The sequence below is a fragment of the Felis catus genome, chromosome A3 (assembly GCF_018350175.1).
Source record: "Felis catus isolate Fca126 chromosome A3, F.catus_Fca126_mat1.0, whole genome shotgun sequence".
Lineage (NCBI taxonomy): Eukaryota > Metazoa > Chordata > Mammalia > Carnivora > Felidae > Felis > Felis catus.
The window spans coordinates 33,330,886-33,354,018 of record NC_058370.1 but is presented as its reverse complement, the minus strand read 5'-3'; the positions used below and the strand labels follow the sequence as shown (position 1 = coordinate 33,354,018).

Sequence of the window (23,133 nt, the reverse complement as noted above, 5' to 3'; positions counted from 1 at the left end):
TAGTTAGTTGTGCCATGAAAAAGTACCACAAACTGGGTGGCTGGAATTCCAAGTTCAAGGTGCCAGCAGAGTTGTCACTGTGAAGGCCATGAAGGAAGGATCTGTTACAGGCCTCTCTCCTGGCTTGCAGATGACTACCCCCTTGCTGCCTCTTCATCATGGTTGTCCCTCTGCACACGTGTTCCCTGTGCCTCTTCTTATAAAGACACCAATCAAACTGAATTAGGGCCCATCCTAACAGCCTCATTTTTACTTTATCACCTCTTTCAAGACCTTTTCTCTAAATACCATTATAGTCTGAGGTAATGAGGGGTTGGGATTTTAACATATAAACTTGGGGAAGACACATTCAATTCAGCCCATTAAAAGATGCAAAGGGAGTACCAAAATCATCTAGAGAGAATATCTGGCTACACTTGCTCAGTCCCAATTTTTCTTTGGTTGGAACTCAGATAGTGCAGATAGATCTGCAGATCTCGGGAAGCACATATTATTTATCCCATGACCCCAAATGTCTTCAAAGAGAGCACAGTGGGGTGGAAAGTGCACTGGCCACAAAGGGGTTAATTTTAGCTGTGGATCCACAACCTATCATCTGCATAAGCTTATATTATTTGACTCCTCAGTCTGAGCCTTGGTTTCTACTTGGGTAAAATAAGTCTATTAATCACCTCCTACAAGTCAGTGTTGGTCTAAGCTAAGTCTTAAATAAGAGAATATCCTTGATAAAATCTGAAAATGCCCTGAAAAGCCTTTGTATATGGTCAGGCTTTGAACAAATGGAAGGGATTATTATAATCAACACTGTGTATTTGATTTTAAATAGTTGTCCACTTAAAACACATGGAGATTTAAATAGAACCAACTTTAAATCAGTGTCTTTTGAATGGTGATTCAAAATAGACTAAATTCTCTGTGCACATGGCTTTTTCCACAAGGCATGATTATTAACTTTTAGTTCAATATCCAATAGCACATGCCTTTAGATTAACTTCTGTAAGTCACACATCTCAGTAGGGCCATATAACTTATGATATCAGCTTTCAGTTTGGCAAAATATTAAAGAATAAGACTGACTTAATAAGGATCTCAGTGTTGATTTTTTTTTTCCTTTTTCTGGAGCCATATAGATGCCTGAAGCAGGAAAAAATTGTCCCCAGCTTCCTTTACTTGTATTTTTGGTGCCTCTAAACTCTAAATACCCAAAGCTATCACAGGCCATCAGAAAACGACCTTTTGATAATGGGACTCACAGGAAGCTATTCCTCTTAGAAATGGAAGCATTTGTGGGCACCTGGGTGGCTCAGTCAGTTAATCATCAGACTCTTGATTTTGGCTCAGGTCATGATCTCACAGTTCCTGATACACATGGGGCTCCGTGCTGACATGGTGGAGGCTGCTTGAGATTCTCGCTCTCCTCTCTCCTTCTTTCTCAAAATAAATAAATAAGCTTAAAAAAAGAAATGGAAGCATTTTGGAGAAGGCTGCTCCTTAGAAGAATAACCATAGTGATTGAATCAAGAATGCTGGAATAGTGGAATTTCAGGCACCATGGTGGGAAGATAGAGAAGATAAAACAGTAAGACATTATAGAAGCCTAAAAATGATCCCTATGAGGCTGACACTGCTCTTTTCAACAAGAGCCCAGAAAATATCAAATTTTTAAAGCCTTTGTAGTTAACATATTGCTTTAGAAGTGAAAAATAATGTTAATTGCCATTCTGTATTTAAAACATGCACTTAAAGAAAAGCACTAAATACATACCAAAGACCTTCAAGACCACAGTTTCCATTTGTTAATGTACCAAGGAAATGAAATAAGCTTTCCATTATCTAATGACACTTGTAATTTGAGTCATTTTTCCAATAAGATTAATGAGGATAACTTTATTAACACTAATGTAGCAGAATAGATTAAATGTGAATAACGAACCAACTAACTGTTTAGAAATAGTAAATAACATATATAATAAATGATATACATTACATATTATATACAAATACATCTTCTGGATATTTTCCTTTTTCAACATTTTCCTATATTAATGTTAATTCTATATGTAACATTTTAATATATTTAATGTACACCTTGCATATAGGTACGTTTTATTTATTTATTTTTATTTGAGAGAGAGAGAGAGAGCACTAGCAGGGGAGAGGGGCAGAGGGAGAGAGAATCTTACGCAGGCTCCATGCTCAGTGTGGAGACATGGGGCTTAACCCCACAACTCTGGGATCATGACCTGAGCTGAAATCAAGAGTTGCATGCTCAACTGACTGAGCCACCCAGGTGTCCCAATATAGGTACTTTTTAAAGGACTCTACATATGCCAACATGAATACAATTAATATATTATTAAAATATATTTAATTATGTATTTTAAGATACTGTATATTATATATTTTATACCTAATATAATATTGATATTTGTTATAATTTCTTATATAAATATATATTGTATTTGTATAATATGCATTTTGTTACTATAATATTCCTTTAAAAATATTTAAGTAACTAAAATATTATATATGCCTTACATATAGAATTTTACTTTTTTACTTTGAGAAAATTATGTGGATATTAACCCTTTATTGGATATACCATTTGCAAATATCTTCTCCCACTGAGAAGGCTGCCTTTATGTTTTATTGATGGTTTCTTTTGCTGTGTAAAAGCCCTTTATTTTGGTGTGGTTCAAATAGTTTAATTTTGCTTTTGTTTCCCTTGCCTCAGAAGACATATCTACAAAATTGTTGTTATGGTCAATGTTAAAGAAATTACTGGCTTATGTTTTCTTCCAGGAATATTATGGTTACAGGTCTCACATTTAGGTCTTTAATCTATTTTGAGCTTATTTTTGTGAATAGTGTAAGAAAGTGGTAGAGTTCCATTCTTTTGCATGTAGCTGTCCAGGTTTCCCAGCTCTATTTGGTGAAGAGATGGTCTTTTCCTCATTGTATATTCTTGCCTCCTCTGTCATAGATTAATTGACCATATATGCATGAGTTTACTTCTGGACTCTCTTTTCTGTTCTATTGATCTATGTGTCTATTTTTTGTGTCAGAACCATACTATTTTGATTACTACGTATTTGTGGTATATTTTGAAACCTGGGCTTGTGATATCTCCAGATTTGTTATTTTTTTCAAGATTGCTTTGGTTATCTGGCGTCTTTTGTGGCTCCATAAAAACTGTAGGATTATTTGTTCTGGTTCTGTGAAATATCTTGTTGATAATTTAGTAGAGATTGTATTAATTCTGTGGATTTCTTTGGGTAGTAGGAACATTTTGACAATATTGATTCTTCCAATCATGAGCAAGGAGTATCTTTCAATTTATTTGTGTCCTCTTCAATTTCTTTAAACAATTATAGTTTTCAGAGTACATGGGTTAATATCTAAAATATATGAGGAACTTATGCAACTCAACACCAAAGAAAACAAGTGATCTCATTAAAAAAAATGGGCGATGGACCTGAACAGACATTTTTCCCAAGAAGACATACAGATGGCCAAAAGACACATGAAAAGATGCCCAACATCACTCATCATCAGGGAAATGCAAATCAAAACCACAATGAGATACCACCTCACACCTGTCAGAATGGCTAAAATCAAAAACATAAGAAATAACAAGCATTGGTGAGAATGTGGAAGAAAAGGAACCTGTGTGTACTGTTGCTAGGAATGAAAATTGGTGCAGTCACTGGAAAACAGTGTGGAGTTTCCTCAAAAAATTAAAAATCAAATTACCATATGATCTAGTTATTCTACAACTGGGTATTTACCCAAAGAAAATGAAAACACTAATTATAAAAGATATACGCATCCTTATGCTTATTGCAGTGTTATTTACAATTACCAAATTATGGAAGTGACCCAAATGTCCATCCATAGATGAATGGATAAAGAAGATGTGGTGTATATATATGTGTATGTGTGTGTGTGTGTGTGTGCGGTGTGTGTGTGCACACACACACCGCACACACACACACACACAATGGGATATTACTCAGTATAAAGAAAAATGAAATCTTGCCATTTGCAACTACATGGATGGATCTAGAGAGTGTAACACTAATGGAAATAAATGAGTCAGAGAAAGACAAATAACCATATGATTTCACACATATGTGGAGTTTAAGAAACAAAGCAAATGAACAAAGAAAAACAGAAACAAACAAACAAAACCCCAGACTCTTAAATATGGAGAACTGGTGCTTCACAGAGGGGAGGGATGGTAAATGGCTAAAAGGGATTAAGAATCCACTTATCTTGATGATCACTGAATAAATTTGAATCATTGTACACCTGAAACTAACATAACACTATATATTAATTATATCTGAATAAAACAATGTAAGAATAAATAATCTGGATCATTATAATGATCAATATAAATTCAATTAAGGTAGTAAACCCTGTAATCATAGTAATATAATAAACAGTTCACATATAGAGATTATAATCTTTTTATTTCTTTGAATGGTGCTGCATATATTCTATTCAAAGAGTTTCTGATTGTAATAACTGTTTTTTTTTAAGCAGCTTTCTATGTGCCAGTACTCTTCCATAGTCTTCACATAAAACACAGAAAGGTTAGGTACTTGTTCAAAGTCTCATAAATAATGATGGATAAAGCTATTTGCATTCCATCTGCAGTAATCTGATTCCCGAAAAAGATCTAAAGTACGATCACCAGTGTAGTGAGGCCTTTGGGGGAAAAGTCTGCTTCATTCTACTAGCTTGGGAAGGCCACAACCACTCAACTTCTTTCCGGAACCAGTGGAATGTGATTTAATTAATTTCTTTAAGTTGGAAAGGAATGCTGGGGCTGAGCTAGGCTGGGGTTGGGGCTAGGATGAAGAGGAAAGTGAAGGCAGGTTCTCATCATTCGTACTGATAGGAAGAAAAGATGGAAATCTCCGGGTGCTGGATAATCCTGATAGGAGAAAGGCCCTAGAATAGAGGACTTCTGTCTAAATCAATTAGAGCAATGGCTCTCAAATGTAATTCCAGACCAGCAGCATCAGCATCACCTGGTAACTTGTAGGAGTGCAAATTCCCATGCACAACACCAGACACACTGAGTCAGAAACTCTGGGCATCAGGTCCAGAAATCTGTTTTAACAAGCCTTCCAGGTGATTCTGATTCACTCTAAAGTTTGAGAAAAACTGATTAGAGAAAGAAAGGAGAGACAAAGTGGTGAGTCTTTAAATTGTTCTGGTAAGTAGGGATATGCTTTATTTCCACATGTGACCCACTGAGTCAGAGTGAGGACTAACTGGCCAGGTGCAATGATGTCACCCAATTGACCAATGGCTCCAGACATTCCTGTGCTCCTTAAACACAGTTTCCAAGCACAGGTCCCTTTCTTCTCCCCCATCTTCCGTTATACAAACTGCCACCTTGTAAAGTACAGCAAACAACAAGGGGGATATGTAACACTGTCAGGAATTAAACCCAAGAAGTTAAAAGCCATCTTTTTCCGTGAAGTCATTATGCACTTGCCTCATTTCCTGCTGACTTTCTCTCTCCGGAATAGGAACCAGGAAATCTTTGAGGCAGGTGCAGTTATAACAGATGTTACAAAGCCTGAGACAGCTCATTGCTTCCCCTGTTTGTTGTTAACTGAATAGTTCCTTCACAGAAATCACCTTGGTTCCTCACAGAAAAATATCCCTTTCCTATCTACTACAGTGTATTTCTCCAGGTAACTGTACTTTCTTCTGGCATCCCACACAACTTCTTTGTGGATCATGGGCTGTTAGGTGGATGTTAATGTTTGTCTTGCTGTTTCTTCTAGCTCTCATAAAATGGCCTTGACTAGGTATCAGCCTCATCAATGCAAAATTTCAATGATACGGGAAATAATGTCTGATAAGTACCATGCATTAACCAGATGGTTTTCCTTTCAACTTCGTATCATAAACAGACAAAAGAAAAGGAAGCATTTTCTGGAATGTAACTTTTTAGAAGGCACCCTAGGAGTTGATAGGCAGAAACAAAGAAGGCAGAGCAGAACTACTGTTCAGCACGGACTCTACCCACCAGCCTGACTCAGCTACCTAATGGCTATGCAAACTAGGCCAAGTTACCTCACCTCTCTTTTTCTGCAAGCTCTTAGTTCACAGGGTTGTCCAGGGGATTAAAACTGTTAAATTTTAAAAAGCTCTTACAAGAGTATCTGGAAAGTATTAATCACTTCTTAAGTGGCTGCTATTATTTTCTTTTTATTATGACTATTGACCACAAGAAATATGTCCAAAGAATGACCCAGTTCCATCCACCATCTTGTATTTACCAGGACAGGAAAATAAGCTAGTCTAGAGAACGAGCAGCTCACATTTAATAGCTCCCCTTTGGAGCCAAGAAATAACCTTCCCGTGCTGCCCATTTATCCTGTTAATTAAGTTTTCATAGACATTTCTTAACTCCTCACCTGGATTAGCTGATCCTTGAGAGCAGGTGCTCTGCATTAGTACTCTTTGTACAAACCTGAATACTAAGCACAGCAACTTTCGTAGCATACTAGACTTAATTTTCAGAAAGACATTTTCCAGCCAACCAGAAAGAATAATTACCCCTAAATCCTCACTCATCCCGGCATACTGAGGTTTTACTTTTGTTTAGGCTCTTTCTCAGGACACACCCTTGGTGCTACAAATGATGCTCACTGTCTACACTGCTTGCTTTGGTGTTGTGATCTTCAAAATTACTTCCAGGTCAAACAACTAAGTGATAAAATTCTTACAGGCTTCTTCTGGAGACATTATTCTAAATAAGTCCATAATTCTTAATAAGTCCATAAGCCCATGACATAGTGCTTGCCCCCCTTCCTCCCCAAATACTATAAGACTACCAGACTTAAACATTATGAAGAGATTGCTGGAGCAGTACATGGTCCAGCATGGAGTGCTGTGGTCATCTGGAAAATGAGAGCCCAAAGTGGGCGGTAACCATCAGAAAAGACATCATGAAACAGTTGGGAACTGAGCTGGATTTTCTACACTAAAAAGCCCGAAATTCCCCCATGTGTCTGAGGAGCATTATTTCACATCACATAGCACAGCCTCCCATGTCCAGGCTAGTTACAACAGACATTCTTAACAGGAAAAAAAAATCCAGAAAGGTCTCATGTGACAATGACCAATAAAAACATATTAGCTAGTGTTAAATGCCATAACTGATTCTTAATTAAATAAACCCAGTTAGTACAAAGAGCTTTAATGTCATCTTCTCACCAAATCACATAGCCTCAACTGTCCATAAAGGGATTTCACCTTTATAAAGCTTTATATTGAGGCTGCTACATTTGAAAATGCAAAGACTTTTTTTAATGTTGTAAGCTCTGTGAAATCAGGTATTCTATTACTCTGGCATTTTGCATATAAAGCTCTATGTTAATCAGCTTATCATAATAAACTTAAAGGCCTGTTGGAAATTGATGTGATCCTAAACCACTCATTTAAGCACCTGAAGAGGCGGGGCTCTATCTCATTTACCATTTTCTGACAGCACTGCCCCATACCAGGCACTTACTATATATATAGTTTTTTGGGTTTTACTTATAACTTGTACTTCACTATCAATAATAAAAGCTAATGAGAATATCTAATACCAACCAACCATATTTGATAACAAATGTTCAAGCTAGCCAGCCAAAACAATATTGATCATCATGATTATAATCCTACCAGTTTATAGCTCAGACTATGGTTTGAAAAATGCCTAAGTCTTAAAAATTGAGAATAAACTGAGGGTTGATGGGGGTGGGAGGGTGGGTGATGGGCATTGAGGAGGGCATCTGTTGGGATGAGCTCTGAGTGTTGTATGGAAACCTATTTGACAATAAATTTCATATAAAAAAAAAAGAAAAGAAAAATGCCCAAGTATTTTCTCACCTGTGCCAAGATCCCCAAAGGCAAGTTCAGATGTTCTCTGATGTTCTCAGATGTTCTCTCTTTTACTTCAGATAAAATTTTGTCTTCATTTGTAGTAGAAATCTATCAGAAACAGAATTTGAGACCACCATCATGTCTCTGTTATATTGTGTGTGTGTGTGTGTGTGTATGTGTGTGTGTCTGTGTTGTCTTAAAATGGCAATTTGGTGACTTCCAAACCTGACTTATAGAATTCCATGCAGAGCTTACAGTATGAAAAATTTAGTCATTTGGGCCTCCACCACTCACCTTCAACTGAATTGGAACTTCTAAAGGTTAAGGCAGACAGATAAAATACAAGACATCCAGTGAGATCTGAATTTCAAATAAACAACAAATAATTCTTTTAAACCAGGTACACCTCCTGCCATATTTGGGACATACTTAGGATAAAAATTATTCATTGTTTATCTGAAATTCAAATTTAACTGGCATCTCAGTTTTCTGGGGTGTTTTTTTGGGGGGGTCTTTTCTTCTTTTTAGTAAATCTGGGACTCCTACCAAGGGTAGCAAAAAGGAATCTGTATCATCGATAGTTTCCAAGCTAGTTCTGTTCAAATTGGTCTTTTATTTTTCTCAAGTTTTTTTTTCTTTATTTATTCTTCTTTTTCAAATCCACACTTTAGACTTAGAATGAAGAGCTATCACACAAGGTACATATTTTTTAAAGTTGGAGAGTTAAGTATTATGTAAGAAACATTACCATAAATTTATTCATGATTCAAGGGAAGCATTTGAATTTTTTTCATAAAATGTTTGTTTCAAATGTCTTATTATTTAGATGTCACTTAACTTACACAGATTGTAGCCACCATTTTATTTTTATTCAAAAATATTTCCACACTATGTCTATTGTTATATGAAAGCCATGGCCACCCAGTTTGGGTTTTTTACATGCTATTAAACACACAGCTAAGAAAATAGGATAAAAAAACACACAGAAGGGGGGCGCCTGGACAACTCAGTCAGTTATGCATCTGACTTTGACTCAGATCGTTATATCAACGTTTGTGGGTTTGGGCCCTGCATGGGACTCTGCTGACAGCTCAGAGCCTAGAGCCTGCTTCGGATTCTTGGATTCTTTGTCTCCCTCTCTCTCTGCCCTTCCCCCGCTTGTGCTTTCGCGCTCGCTCTCTCTCTAAATAAACTTAAACACGCGAGCGTGCGCGCGCGCGCGCGCACACACACACACACACACACACACACACACACACAGAAGGAGGGAGTCTTTCCACCAAGATAAAGTTCTACATTTTCTCCAGTGGAAGTATCCCAATTCAAGTTTTATAATATGGATTCAGAATGAGGAAAGTGATTACTAGTGCTTCTTTGAAAATTACACTAATAGAGAAAAAAGCAGGGAGGAACAAATGGCCTATTAAGGCGAGTGCAGTCAGATCTCAGGGAAGGAATTCATTAATCCCTGTGGCTTGTAATAGGGAGTTAGGACCCAGAGTGTGAAAGTGTCAGAGCAGCACCATGAAATCGTAGAAGGACTCAGTAGGTGCAGAGAATCAAGATTGTATATAAGCAGTTGCTGGGAACCCAGGGTCTGGGAAACACCACACATTCCAACACAAATCCCTGAGCCCAGGTACCATGGGAACAGCTGATCCTCCGCAAACATTTGTTGATACGTGGAGATGAGATGGGTCCTGACATGCTGTCTGGATATTATGAGCAAGGTAAAGGGTAACCAAGGGGACCAGACTGATAGCATGGAGCTGCAAAAATCCCAGCCGTGAATTCAAAAGGGGTGCCTGAGCTTGAATATTCCTTTTGCCCCCAGCTAATATGTGTACTGACCTCTGCTAAGGAGCTTGGAAATATTTCTAAGTAATTTGGTTCCCATAAATAGAATGCCCTCTTCAGGTGTTATGTGAGGAGGAACTAAAAATAATTAGTGCAAATGATCCTCAGACTTTCCACCACCTAAAAGAGGAGAGGGAAAGGGAGAGAGAGAGAGAGAGAGAGAGAGAGACAGAGAGAGAGAGAGAGAAGTGGAGAGGAGTAAACTCAGATGCCTTTAAAATAAGAAAGTGATCTCTACTGGGAGACGCTGGTAGGAAGTTTTCCTGGAAAAGTTTCTAATAAACTGGACCATTCAGGCACATTCCTCACTGCTCATTAAAAAATGTAATACATAATTATTAACTTCATTTAGTATGATCTGTAAGTGGTTGCTTGAGGAAATGTGTTGCAATTTGTTGTATATACCTGGCTTGGAATATTATGAAACATACATTAAAAAAATAGATACATTTAAAATGCATACTTCCCTCTTTCTGGCTTCTGAATTCAGTATCAAACTGAAATTCAATGAGGGGCAAATTTCATTTAAATTTGGCAAAAGACAGCTTTGGTTCAGGCCAAAGGGAAAAATGTATAAACAAGTAATAAAATCAGACTTCCTGAAGTGTTGAGTTGTGAAACTTTTGATGTACAAAAATACTGGGTATTTATTGGGAGTTTCAGTGATGCCCTCTAAGTACTGTGTGAAGTACAAACAGGAGGCAGAAATGGAAATCTTATGGAAAACAGAAGGAAAAAACTCAAGTCCCTTACATTTTTCCCTCTTTCAAGAATAACCAGTAAGCCAGCCAGCCATGGGTTGTCTCAGCCATGCTTTGGTTCCAAAATACTTAGGGAAATATACTGGATAGAAAAAGCCATCATTTCAAGGTCACAGTATTTCAGTGACAAAAGGTGACCACAGTGACACACAATCATGAACAACTGGCCTTTGATCCATCTCACATGTTGGGTTCAAAGGTACTTATTTTGTGATATGTACGTGGATACAAACTTTTGGGATGTCATTTGAGTTCAGGTGGTTCTTCAGGGCCAAATGTTCTCTTTCTCCCTTTTTACTTTCTCATCTTTTATAATTTCCTTTCTGGACAAATACTTTATAAGCTATCATGTTTTCTCTCAAATTACTAAAATCAGAATTGAAAGCAAGGACAGTACTACCAAATCTATAGAAATGAAAACAGTATAAGAGAGTACTATGAAAAACTGTAGGCTAATGCATTGGGTAGCCTTGATGAAATGGATAAATTCTTAGAAATATACCAAGACTGAATAGAAATAGAAATAGAAAATAAGAATAGACTCATGGTTAGTTAGGAGATTGAATCAATAATCAAGAATCTCTCAACAAAGAAAAGATCTAGACTTGATGGTTTCATTAGTGAATTTTACTTAACATTTATGTAAAGAAGAACTAACACCAATCCCTCCTCAGTCTTTTCCAGAACTTGAGCAGAAGGGATGGATCCCTAACTCACTCTGTGAGGCTAGCATTGCCCTAATACCAAAGGCATACAAAGACAGTACAAGGAAAGAAAACGGAAGACCAATATATATTATAAATATTGATGTAAAAAATCCTCAGCCAAATACTATAACACTTAATGTGACAGCATATGAAAGCAATTATACACCAGGACAATGTGGAATCTATTCCTGGAATGTAAGGAAGATTCAACATACAAAAATAAATCAATGTAATATATAACATTAATAGAATGTAGGAAAAACACTGTAATATCTCAGTAGATACAGAAAAAGCAATTGACAAAATTCGATACCTTTTTTATGATTAAAAAAAAGCTCAGCAAATTAGGAATAGAAAGAGACTATCTCAACATAATACAGGTAATTTCTGAAAAACTCACAGCTAACGTTATATTTAATGTTGAAGGACTAAAAGCTTTTCCTCTAACATAAGGGAGAAAATAAAAACATAGATGTCTCCGTTTATCACTTCTAGTTAAATGAGTATTGGAGGTACTAACCAGAATAATTAGTCAAGGAAAAGGAATAAATGACATTCAAACTGGAAAGGGAGAAGTAAAATTATCTCTGTTCACAGATGACATGATTTTCTATGTAGAAAAAACACACATGCAGCACACATAACTGTTAGAATGAATAAACAAATTCAGCAATGTAGCAGGATTCAAGATCAACAACAAAAAAAATCAGTTGCATTTTTATATTGATGAACAATCTGAACAATCAGAAAAGAAATGATGAATAATCTGAAAAGAAAATTAAGAAAACAATTCACTTATAAAGCATCAAAAAGAATAAACTACTTAGGAATCAACTTACTAAGGAGGTGAAAGACTTACATGCAGAAAACTATAAAACACTGTTGAAATAAATTAACGAAGACATAGATAAATGAATAGACATCCCATGTTCATGGATTAAAAGACATACTGTTATTAGAATGTCAGTACTACACAAAGAAATCTGCAGATTCAATTCCATACCTATGAAAAGCTCAACAATATTTTATTGGCAGAAATAGAAAAACCCATCCTAAAATTCATATGGAATCTCAAGAGATCCTCTAATAGCCAAAACAATCGTGTAAAAGAACAAAGTTGCAGAACTGACACTTAGTGATTTCAAAATTTACTATAAACCTATAATAATCAAAACAGTGCATAATCAAAACTTGCATAAAGGAAGACATATGACCAATGGAAAAGAATAGAGAGCCCATAAATAAACTCTTGCTTATATGATCAAATAATTTTCAGCAAGAGTGCCAAGACCATTTAATGGGGGGAAAGGACTCTTTCCAACAGTAGTCTTGGGAAAACTGGATGTCTACATGTAAAAGAACAAAGTTGGATCCTTACCTTACATCATATAAAAAAAAAAAACTGAAAATGGATCAAAGACCAAAAAGTGAAGTCTAAAGCTATACCACTTTTAGAAGAAAACACTGGGAAAGCTTCATGACAAAGTATGTGGCAATGATTTCTTGGCTGTGATACCAGAGCACAGGCAACAAAGGAAAAGTAATAGATAAATGACATTTCATCAAAATTAACAACTTTGCATCAAAGGACATTGTCAACAGCTTAAAAAGACAACTCTCACAATGGGAGAGAATATTTGCAAATCACCTATCTCATGAGGATTTAATATCCATAATGTATACAAAACTCTTAAAACTCAACAACGAAAAAGCAAACAACTTAATTGAAAAAAAATGGGTACAAACATGAATAGACATTTCTTCAAAGAAGCCATACAAATGGCCAATAGGTACATAAAAGGATCCTCAACATCACTAATTATTAAGGAAGTGCATATTAAACCCATAATCAGATACCATTTCACACCCATTTAACATGGTTATTATAAAACAAAACAAAACAAAAAACAGAAAACGTGGATGGATGGCATGGATGTGAAGAAATGGAAACCTTTGTACATTTTTGGCAGGAAGGTAAAACTGTAGAAATAGTATGTAGAAACAACCACTGTAGAAATGGTATAGCAGTTCTTCAAAAAATTAAACACAGAAATGCCATTTGACCCAGCAATTCCATCCTGGATATATACACAAAAGAATTGCCAGAAGATACTCAAATATTTGCACACCAATGTTCATAACAGTATTATTCATAATAGCCTTAAAATGGAAACTACCCTAATGTCTATCAACAGATAAATGGATAAACAAAATGTATTGTATCCCTACAATAAAACATTACTGATCCTTAAAAAGAAAGTGAATTCTGATACATGCTACAATACATGTATCATGAAGACACTGCACGAAGTAAAATAAGCCAGACACAAAAGGACAAACACTGTATGATTCCACTTATAGGAGATACCTAAAGTAGTCAAATTCATAGAGACAGAAAGTATAATGAAGGCTACCAGGGGCTGGAAGGAGGGGAGAATGGGGAGTTATTGTTTAATGGATACAGAGTTTCAGTATGGAATGATGCAAAATTCCAGAGATGGATAGTGGTGATGCTTGCACAATAATGTGAATATACCTAATGTCAATGAACTGTGCAGCATTTAAAAATGGCTAATATAGTAAATTTTATATTACCTATATTTTACTATGTTGTAAAGCCTAAAAAAGCAAAAGAAGGGTAAATTGGAGATTATATTCTGACAAAGGAGTCGCCAGTAACATAGGTAGATAGGCACACACTCATCTAAATGTGGTAACATAAAATTGCACATGCCCACCCCTCAAAATCTTATGCACATAGGGTAACAACAAGGAATGCAAGAATTGTGGGAAATGGAAAGGAAAGGGGAGGAAATTGGGAAGGAATCCTCAGGGAAAGTACAGCTAGAAAATCAGTTTGGGACCAGCTTTTGACAAGCCTTGAATGTCTCACTAAGAATTTTGGATTTCATCCTTAAGGCAATGAAAAGTTACCAGCTCTTTCAGCAAAAGAATGGCTTGACCAGACAAATGTCAGGAGTAAAAAACTCTTATGAAAACATGGGGCAAGGGGCTAAACTGAATTCAGGAAACCAATTATGCAGAGAGGGAAAGGGAAATATAAATTTATGAGTGGGCAATTAAATGTATGTATGGAAATTGATTTTCTCAAAATAACTAGTGAGTTAAATCTTTCCTTTCTGGTATTTTTTTTAACCTAGAAGAGAAAATACCCACAAGTCTGAGGTTTGGGCTTTAAGCATAATCTCCATTCTTCCTAGCCATCACAGGGGCATGGCCATTTCTAATGTTAAGATATGACTAACAAGGCTATGATTTCACTCCTCTGAACAGAGGAGATCAAGAAAGACAACAAATACACCTGCTCTTACCCCAAATGAAAGATATTCTTATGATAGTCTTTTATGTCATGCCAACAAATTAAAAAGAAGAAAAAATGAAAATATATAAACATATATATACATATAAGATTTAAAAATATGTCCTTAAATCCTTTTGCAAAATATAATCTTGGATCCATGATAATTAGATTTAAATGGAAAACAAGACACTCAAGAAAAGATCAGGCTTAAGACTCCTGAATATTCTGATTCTTTTCTGATATTTTTATTTTCACTTGTTGAGACCACAGGTTGTTTCTTAATAGTTGCTTATCCCCAATTTCCCCTTATTCAATCTGTGCTTTTCTTGACACAATGGCCTAACACTATGTTAGAGGGTTACAGCATCATGAAGACACTGATTGGGTCTATGATGTCAGAAGTATTCTCTTGCCACTGAGGGCAGACTGGAATTACAGCTGGGCTCAGAGCATGTCTCCCGTGGCCCTTTCCTAACTCATGTTAGCAGAGAGGAATGGCTCCTTGCCACATTTCCATACATCTGCATAGGAGCTTGGCAGCACCTATTACCTATCCCAAGATCTTGGCCAATTCTTACCACAGACAAGTGATAATGTATTTGGTTTTGAGAGGATGTGTACTGCTGTTCTGCCCATGAGGAACCAGACCATCATCAAACCCCTAATGTTTCCAGCCTCCATGAAGTCACATCATCAGGCCACTGTTTTATCACATGTATCCTTTCTTCCTAAGTTATTTTCATGTCATTGTTGTGACATGAAACAAACCTATGGGAGAAATAAAATCAGAAGGCTTGTTGCTCTTAGAGAACTTTCTGATGGTGGTAATAATCTCCATCTCGATAGAGGTGTGGGTTACACAGTTGTTTGCATTTATCAGAATTCAGCAAAATACACTAAGGATTCCATTCCACTGCACTGAATTTCAAATTTATCTCAAAAGAAATATCAAAATCTACTTAATGATATGCTTGCTAAAGTGTTTAATGAAAAATATCCGAATGTCTGCATAAAGCAATTTACTTTGAAATATGTAAACAAATGCTATGGGTTAATGAAAGAATAGAGGTAGTAATAAATGGATAGACACATGAGAAAGCAATATAACAAAATAATATTTGTAGAATTTAGGTGGAAGGTGTATAGGTATTTACTATAAAATACATTCAAATTGTCTGTATCTAAAAATGTTGGAGAAGAAGATATTTTCACTCATTTTACTTTTCAACAAATAGAGGGGTGCTTGGGTGGCTCAGCTGGTTAACTGGCCGACTCTTGATCTCAGCTCAGGTCATGATCTCATGGGTGAGTTCAAGCCCTGCATGGGGCTCTGTGCTGTCAGTGTAGAGCCTGCTTGGGATTCTTTCTCTCTCCTCTCTCTCTCTCTCTGTCCCTCCCCTGCTCATGCATACTCTCTCTCTCAGAATAAATAAACTTAAAAAAATAGAGATTCATTTCTGTTAATAACCATTCTCTTTTTATAACACCAATGCTTCTGGAAAAGTTAAGAGCTTTAACTTTGTTTTGTCTCCTAATAAGCAGGACAGTTTAGAATAGAACCAGAAGTTTAATTGCTGTTGTTGATAGTGGTGGTGGTGGTGGTGGGAAAGATGGTGGTGGCAGTGTTGACCTTGGTGGTGAATCATTGTGTTTAGATGACGTGGATCTTTGGGCAAGGTAAAAAAAGTGTAAGTCAGTACTAGAAATCTGAGAACTCATAAAGCAAGATGGAAAAATTCCCCAAATCAATTTCACCCATGTAAAAATTTGCCTTAGGTTGGTCCTACTCATGGAAAAGGAGAGTGAGGGACTCAATGAAGGTTTGTGAATGAAAGAATTAATGCACTGACTCAAAGTTTCAAGAAAAAATTAGTAGAAATTCAATAAACATTTTCCATTGAAGAGTGGATAGGTTAATGAATGACAAATGGATGGTAGGAGTTAATGAAAACAGGAAATATCCACTGAAACATTGGGATTTTAGAAGAAAGCCTATACATTTATAACCAATTCTCTTCTAGTATCATAGAAAAGACTATCTCATTTGTCCAGTTACACCTGCCACTGGTGCCCTTAAGAAGTGCAAACACTAATGCCTCTAGGAAGGTGTCTAGTTAACTTGGATGGGCAGTGGGCCTGTGGAAGACAAGGGCCAAACATGACCCTCAGAACTGAAAGTCTGTTCCCCGACACAGAACACAATGCTGACTGTTACCATCATGGGCCCTCCAGGTCTCACCCTCAGTGGGAAATGCTTGTTTTGTAACTTTTTCCTCACATCTCTAAGTTCTCTTTCTTCATTTGTTGACTGTTTCCATGAAATGAATCCTCATCTCAGTTGTTTTTTAAAGCATTAATTTAGAAAATGGTCTCAACTCTTTGCCTTCTAAAAATGTGCCCAAGCTCTCACACTCTTAGCAACTGGGTCCTTACCATCCACTCTATGCTAACTCTTTAGAACTTGATGACTGGTCCCACTTCTCCACCTACACTTTCTCACTGTTGTCTAAGTCTGTGTCATCCAACTCAGCAGCCATAAACCACAGGGAGCCACTGAGCACTTGAAATGGGGTTCATTTGAATTGAGATGTGTTGTGAGTGTAAAATATATGCTGGACCTCAAAGGCAGTGTGAAATCAAGAATGTAAAATGTAATTTTTTATACTGATTACATGTTAAATCATTCTTGTGATATGTTGGATTAAATGAAAAAAATAAATTAATTTATTTTGAGAGAGACAGAGTGAATGGGGGAGAGACAGAGAGAGAGGGAGAGAGAGAATCCCAAGCAGGCTCCAAACTGTCAGCACAGAGCCTAGTATGGGCTCAAATTCACAAACCATGAGATCACGACCTGAGCCAAAACCAAGAATTGGACACTCAACTGACTGAGCCACCCAGGTGCCCCTAAATGAAATTTATTTTAAACCTAACTTTACCTGTGTCTTTTTGATGTGGTTATGAGGAAATTTAAAATCACATGTTGGGCTCAAATATTGAGCAATATGATGTACCAAAGGTCTTTTCTCAGCCATTTTCTTTCCTGGCCTTCCTGCAGGATCTGACACTCTTAATGGCTCTCCAGTACCCTCCTGCCTTCCTTGAAATTCTGTCTCTGTTTTCTTGTTTGCTGCAAAGACCTACTCCTGTCTCCTTTCTTACCTTCTTGTCATCTCTTAAATCACAGCTGCTAGGAAATGGCAGTGGGAACCATACAGCAGGCAGTATCTCTCCAGAGCTGAAACGCTTGAATATTGTGTTGTATTACTAGTCATGTTGGAAGTAACCCACACCAAAGGAAAAGAGAAAGAAACCTTGTTACAGGTAAATTATCTAAGTTGCAAAAAAAAGACAGGTAATAGCAAGAAGTGGAAGAAAACATAGAATGGGGTTTCTGTATTTCATATATACCCCCATGTTCCCTGTACAGAGAGTACCATGGGCTCATCCATCTTGGTGAAATGTTCTTCTATTTCCACTTTCCAATGGTCCACGATGCTATCTCTTCTACCAAAGCCTTTCCTTTTTCCTCCACACCAAGTGTGGAAGATCCTGCTCCAGATGTCAATGACTGAAGAGTACATTTTCTTTCACTTTAAAGACATTTGTGTGTGTGTGTGTGTGTGTGTGTGTGTGTGTGTGTGTGTTACTTAGCTTATGAAATTGAAAGTTCTTGGAGAGCAAGAGCCAAATCTTATCACCAGCCTCCAGGAGATGAGTAATCAAGAAGCTAGTGACCAAGAACCTCCCAGGCAGAAAGAGAAGAGAGAACAGCAAATTAATGTTATTCACATCATTTGCCCTCTCCATATTGATTCCTTCTCTCTTGCTCCCTTCCTCTAAATACACACATAACCCCCACATATGTATCTACATCTGTCTATATAGATAAATAGATTGATAGATAGATATTGATAGGTATCTCAAGACCAGGACTAGGATGATATAGATGAGACATCTAAGGGCCAAAATTTAAGGCAGTATCCTCAGGGCATACAAAGGGATCTAGTCCCAGCCTTATCCCTACATATCTATATCTGTGTATCTCTCTCTGTCTCTTTCTGGTGTACCATTTACTGGATATATGCACTCCTATGCAAATTACTTTGCCTCTCTACGTCGTCATTGGAGAAGTAATAGTACCTAACACACTGTTGTTGTTCGGATTCAATGAATTATTGTACATAACATACAAAAAAAACATTGCTGAACATATGTTCTCAATACATTTCACTATTATTAATAATCATTATAACAATAACATCAAATTTGATTTACTTAAACTAGCCAAGTTTTAAGTTGAAGCACCTGGAGTTAGGTGGCCCAAAATTGGTCTAGAAAATAGAGTGTGTTTATGCCACTTCTGTCCTTGCAGCAGTGAAAATTGGATTATACACTCTTTGAATACAGAACAAAACAAACTTAGTTCAAAAATAAAGTGTTTTATTTTGAAAATGGTAAAATCAAACTGGAAAAGTCTAATTAGTCCCATCTGCACTTATTCCCCTCTATTATTTATAATATAGGCCATAGACTTTTTTTCTTTAACAGTGATCAAATATTACAGGACCTCACAAGAGCTTAAGTGCTGAACTTTAATTTTAAGTCTGGTATTTTTTTCATGAGTATGGGAAGAATTGGGCAGAGAAATGCACTTTCAGCTGTGTGGAGGGCAATGAGGTCTGCTGACTTTATTTTCACTATTAAAACTTGTATAAAAATAACATTATTATGGCACAGTGAAACCCCCTACAATATGTCGAAATGACTAAGAAAAGAAAATAGAAGGAGGAAAACTTTAAGTGGGCTTGATTTTGAAAGCCAAATATTTTTAGAAAAATGTAATGAAACCTGCTTATGACTTTCTTACTTTCAACATTTCCCTACATCAAATGTTTATCTTTCAAAGGCCTGGTTTAGAACACACACACACACACACACACACACACACACACACACACACATGCAGTAATGCTTTTTAACATTCCCTTTCCTGGTCTTGGGGAGGATATTATAAGGGATATGCCCTAACATTAAAACAAACAAATAAACTACCAATGGGAAAAATAGCACCTCATTTCTTAAAGGACTTAACCTAACCAAAATTGGGCTTCCCTGGGGTCTGCTTTGCCCTGTTAGACCTGTTCCAGCAGGAAATGGCACGTACAGGAACTTCAAAGTATTGCAGCACTTACTCTTTGGATTGCTGTTGTTGGGACCTAAAGAAAAACTGTTTAGGAAATGAAATTCCCCATAGCCTCATTGTAGCCAGACTCCTAGAACATTCTCCATAAACCAGCAAAGGTTCCTTGGGCAAAGGTGCAATGCCTTGCCTGATAGCTCTGATTCTAGATACTCCCAAGTGCTGAGCTTCCCTGGATCATGAATGAGCACCTACAGGCAGTTATCTACTAAGGCTTAAAAATATATTGAAATACAAATTAGTGAAAGCCAAGGCACTCAAAGAGAGGTGTGCACCCTTAAGTAACAAAAACACCCACCAATTAATACCGGCTCATTTCAGACAATGAGCTGAAAGAACGCCTGGCGCTTGGCAGTAGGGTGTTACAGCAACAGTGGTAAGAAAGCCAGGAAATATATAATTAACGTTCACCACTTTCCCAAATACTCCAGTTTTCCTGTAAGCTATGTCCCAGGTAATCAGCAGATGGCGCTGTTCCCTGAGGCTCAGAGCTTGTCAAGAGTAGCCAGTTTCTTAATACTGGATTGTGTTTCACAAGGCATATAGGTAGAGTGTAAGAGGCAATAAGTCACCTTCCCTAAATGCTGGAAACCCCAGATTTATTTGCCATTAAGAACTGGCCAGGCAGTTTTGTTAACTGAAAGAGGAGAAGTCCTGATAAATCTATGCTATGAAAAGCTTATCACTTGTCTGTGTTTAAATTGGCTTTCTCTTTTGACCTATGTTTTTAATATGGTTTCCAAATATACATTTGCTTTTCAGCCATTTGGTGCTTTCATACAGCTCTGTGCTACTACCGGTGATAAGGCAAACCAAACTTGGTTTCCAGGGGAGGTCTGAGGTGAATAGACTTTTGATGTCACACACATGTGGAAGATGACTTTTGATTCAGTACTGACACTTGTTGCTAATTCAAGAATATAGCTTTGAAAGTTTTTAACCACCTATTCCAGAATGGGAAGCAGTGTTTCCCATCAGAAACACCTGAGAAAGTATCTTAAAGTGACAGATTTCCAAGATTTACCTCAAATCTGTTGCTTCCAAAAATTTGGGGGTATGAATCTGGAACTTGTATTTTTTAATCTCCTCATGTAGACTCTGATACTGCTGATCCATTACTTGACAGGGAGAACTTCTAAGCAATATAACCAAGTTCCAACAACTTAATGAAGAATATTATGATATTTAAAAAGAAAAAAAAGCTGGCAGGAAGCATGAGTAACTTAGCTCTCAGAAACTCAAAGGACACTATCATTTCTCAGACTACCTCTTGAAAACTTGCTTTTATGAGTATGAATGTTTATAACAAAAGCCATTTATCTAAATAAACTCAAGGAAATTGAGTTTCATTAGAAAAATCTGTCAGTTAAAAACCATAATGCTGAATCATTCTTTCCTATGATGTTATTGAACTTTCCATTCAATATCTATTAACCACGACTACACAACAGGCACTCTAACAATGAGACCAAGTCCTCATCCTCAAAGAGCATACCTAGTACAGATTAGACAGTAAAACATAAGCAACATTATAAACAAGAAATTATAATACAGACCATATGTAACTGAATGTGTGGAAGAAACATAGAAAGAGTCTTAAGAGATAAAAAACAGTGATGCATTCTGACACGGGGCAATTTTGGTTTCCTCCTTAGCAGAAAGAAGTAACATATTTTTAATACGAAATTATGAGTAGGAAGTCATTTGCTAAAACACAAAACAAACCCCCAAAGCTGCCAGTTATTTTGAATGGGTACCATTTCTGGAAAAATCCATCAAAAAAAAGCTCTTGGACAACTAGGAACTTTAGGTAAGCCCCTCTCAGTGGTGTGGCCAGCTTCACCATTCTCTCTGGCTCTCCAGCCCCTTACGTACTGCCATGTACTTTCCTAAGAAGAGGAAATGGGCCAAAACTCAGGACACCCTGGGCTCTCTGTACACTGCTGGTTTTGTAAGGACCTGAAGCTCTGCTTGGTGGTCCTCTTTCAGTTTAGGAGGAACCATAGTGATAAGACACAAAATGATAAGCGATAAGATTTAACAAAAAAGGTCTTGCACATGTACTGGCAGTTGCTGCAATGCACTAAGTTAGGAAGAAAAAATGCACTCCATTTTTTTCCAGGGTCTTATCTACCTCTGATGTCTTTATAATTCTATATCCTTTATACTTTTATGTATTACATTTTCCCCCTTTAAAAAAAAAACAAGTTCAGGATGTTATAGCCTAGAGTTTCTTGAAGGACTTGTTTTTCTAGATTATGAAATGCTGAAGACGAAGCTTTATTTGGGTTGCCACTCCAGCAATCAGTGGAACATATTCTCTACAGAGAATATCAAACTCTAGTTGGCAAGGCTGTTTCCAGTAGAGGTATGGGATACAATTTTTTTAAATGTTTGTTTATTTTAATGTTTATTTATTTTTGAGACAGAGAGAGACAGAGCATGAACAGGGGAGGGTCAGAGAAAGAGGGAGACACAGAATCTGAAGCAGGCTCCAGGTTTCCAGCTGTCAGCACAGAGCCCAATGCGGGGCTCGAACTCACGGACCATTAGATCATGACCTGAGCCGAAGTCGGAAGCTCAACTGACTGAGCCACCCAGGTGCCCCGATGTTTATTTATTTTTGAGAGAAAGAGAGACAGAGCACAAGCAAGGGAGGGGCAGAGAGAAACAGAGACACAGAATCTGAAGTAGTCTCGGGCTCTGAACTGTCAGCACAGAGCCTGATGCAGGGCTCAAACCTACGAACTGCAAGATGATGACCTGAGCCGAAGTCAGACACTTAACCCACTGATCCATCCAGGCACCCCTGAGATACAATTTTTGAAACCACTATATATATACACAAGGATTGTATAATTCATAGAGGATGGTTTGTCACTACAGGTATGTTAGGGTGGGAGGTTACATACAAGCAAGGCAGTGGAGAGGACAGAATGATGTGGTACTGGATTTGAGTTAGAGGCATCTGTATCTCTCTCTCTCTCTCTCTCTCTCTCTCTCTCTCTCTCTTTCTCTCTCTTCAGTTTTCAACTTGTTTTATTAGGTTTGTTCCAAGGGTGAAATCAATAGTAATAAGGATCATAAAACAATCAAAATTTATTTTGATTGGCTCACAAGTCTAATCAGTAAAACCTAAACAATGGAAAATGTTAACACTAGTTGCAAAGAAAGTACTCCCAGAGTTTCACTGACATGGTAGCAAGCAGAAATAATATAAATGCAACAGGTGTGAACATTTATAACAGTACGTGTAACCTGCTCATTTCTAGACAATTCTGGCATCTTCTTGCAAACCCTTTAAATATCATTGCTAATGTCTTTGACATGTCTGAGCTTACATTTAGTTTAATATAGATAGACAATATGGACGTATATAAATTT

General features: G+C 37.0%; 1 long non-coding RNA gene across 1 annotated transcript in view; it reads right to left on the bottom strand.

Annotated features, from left to right (window-relative positions):
• The window catches only part of LOC123384359, a 114,665-nt gene that overhangs the window by 76,398 nt on the left and 15,134 nt on the right, over nucleotides 1-23,133 (bottom strand). The window contains exon 2 of the long non-coding RNA XR_006595352.1: nucleotides 7,906-8,007. This is a non-coding gene — a long non-coding RNA (uncharacterized LOC123384359). The remainder of the gene's footprint in view (nucleotides 1-7,905; nucleotides 8,008-23,133) is intronic.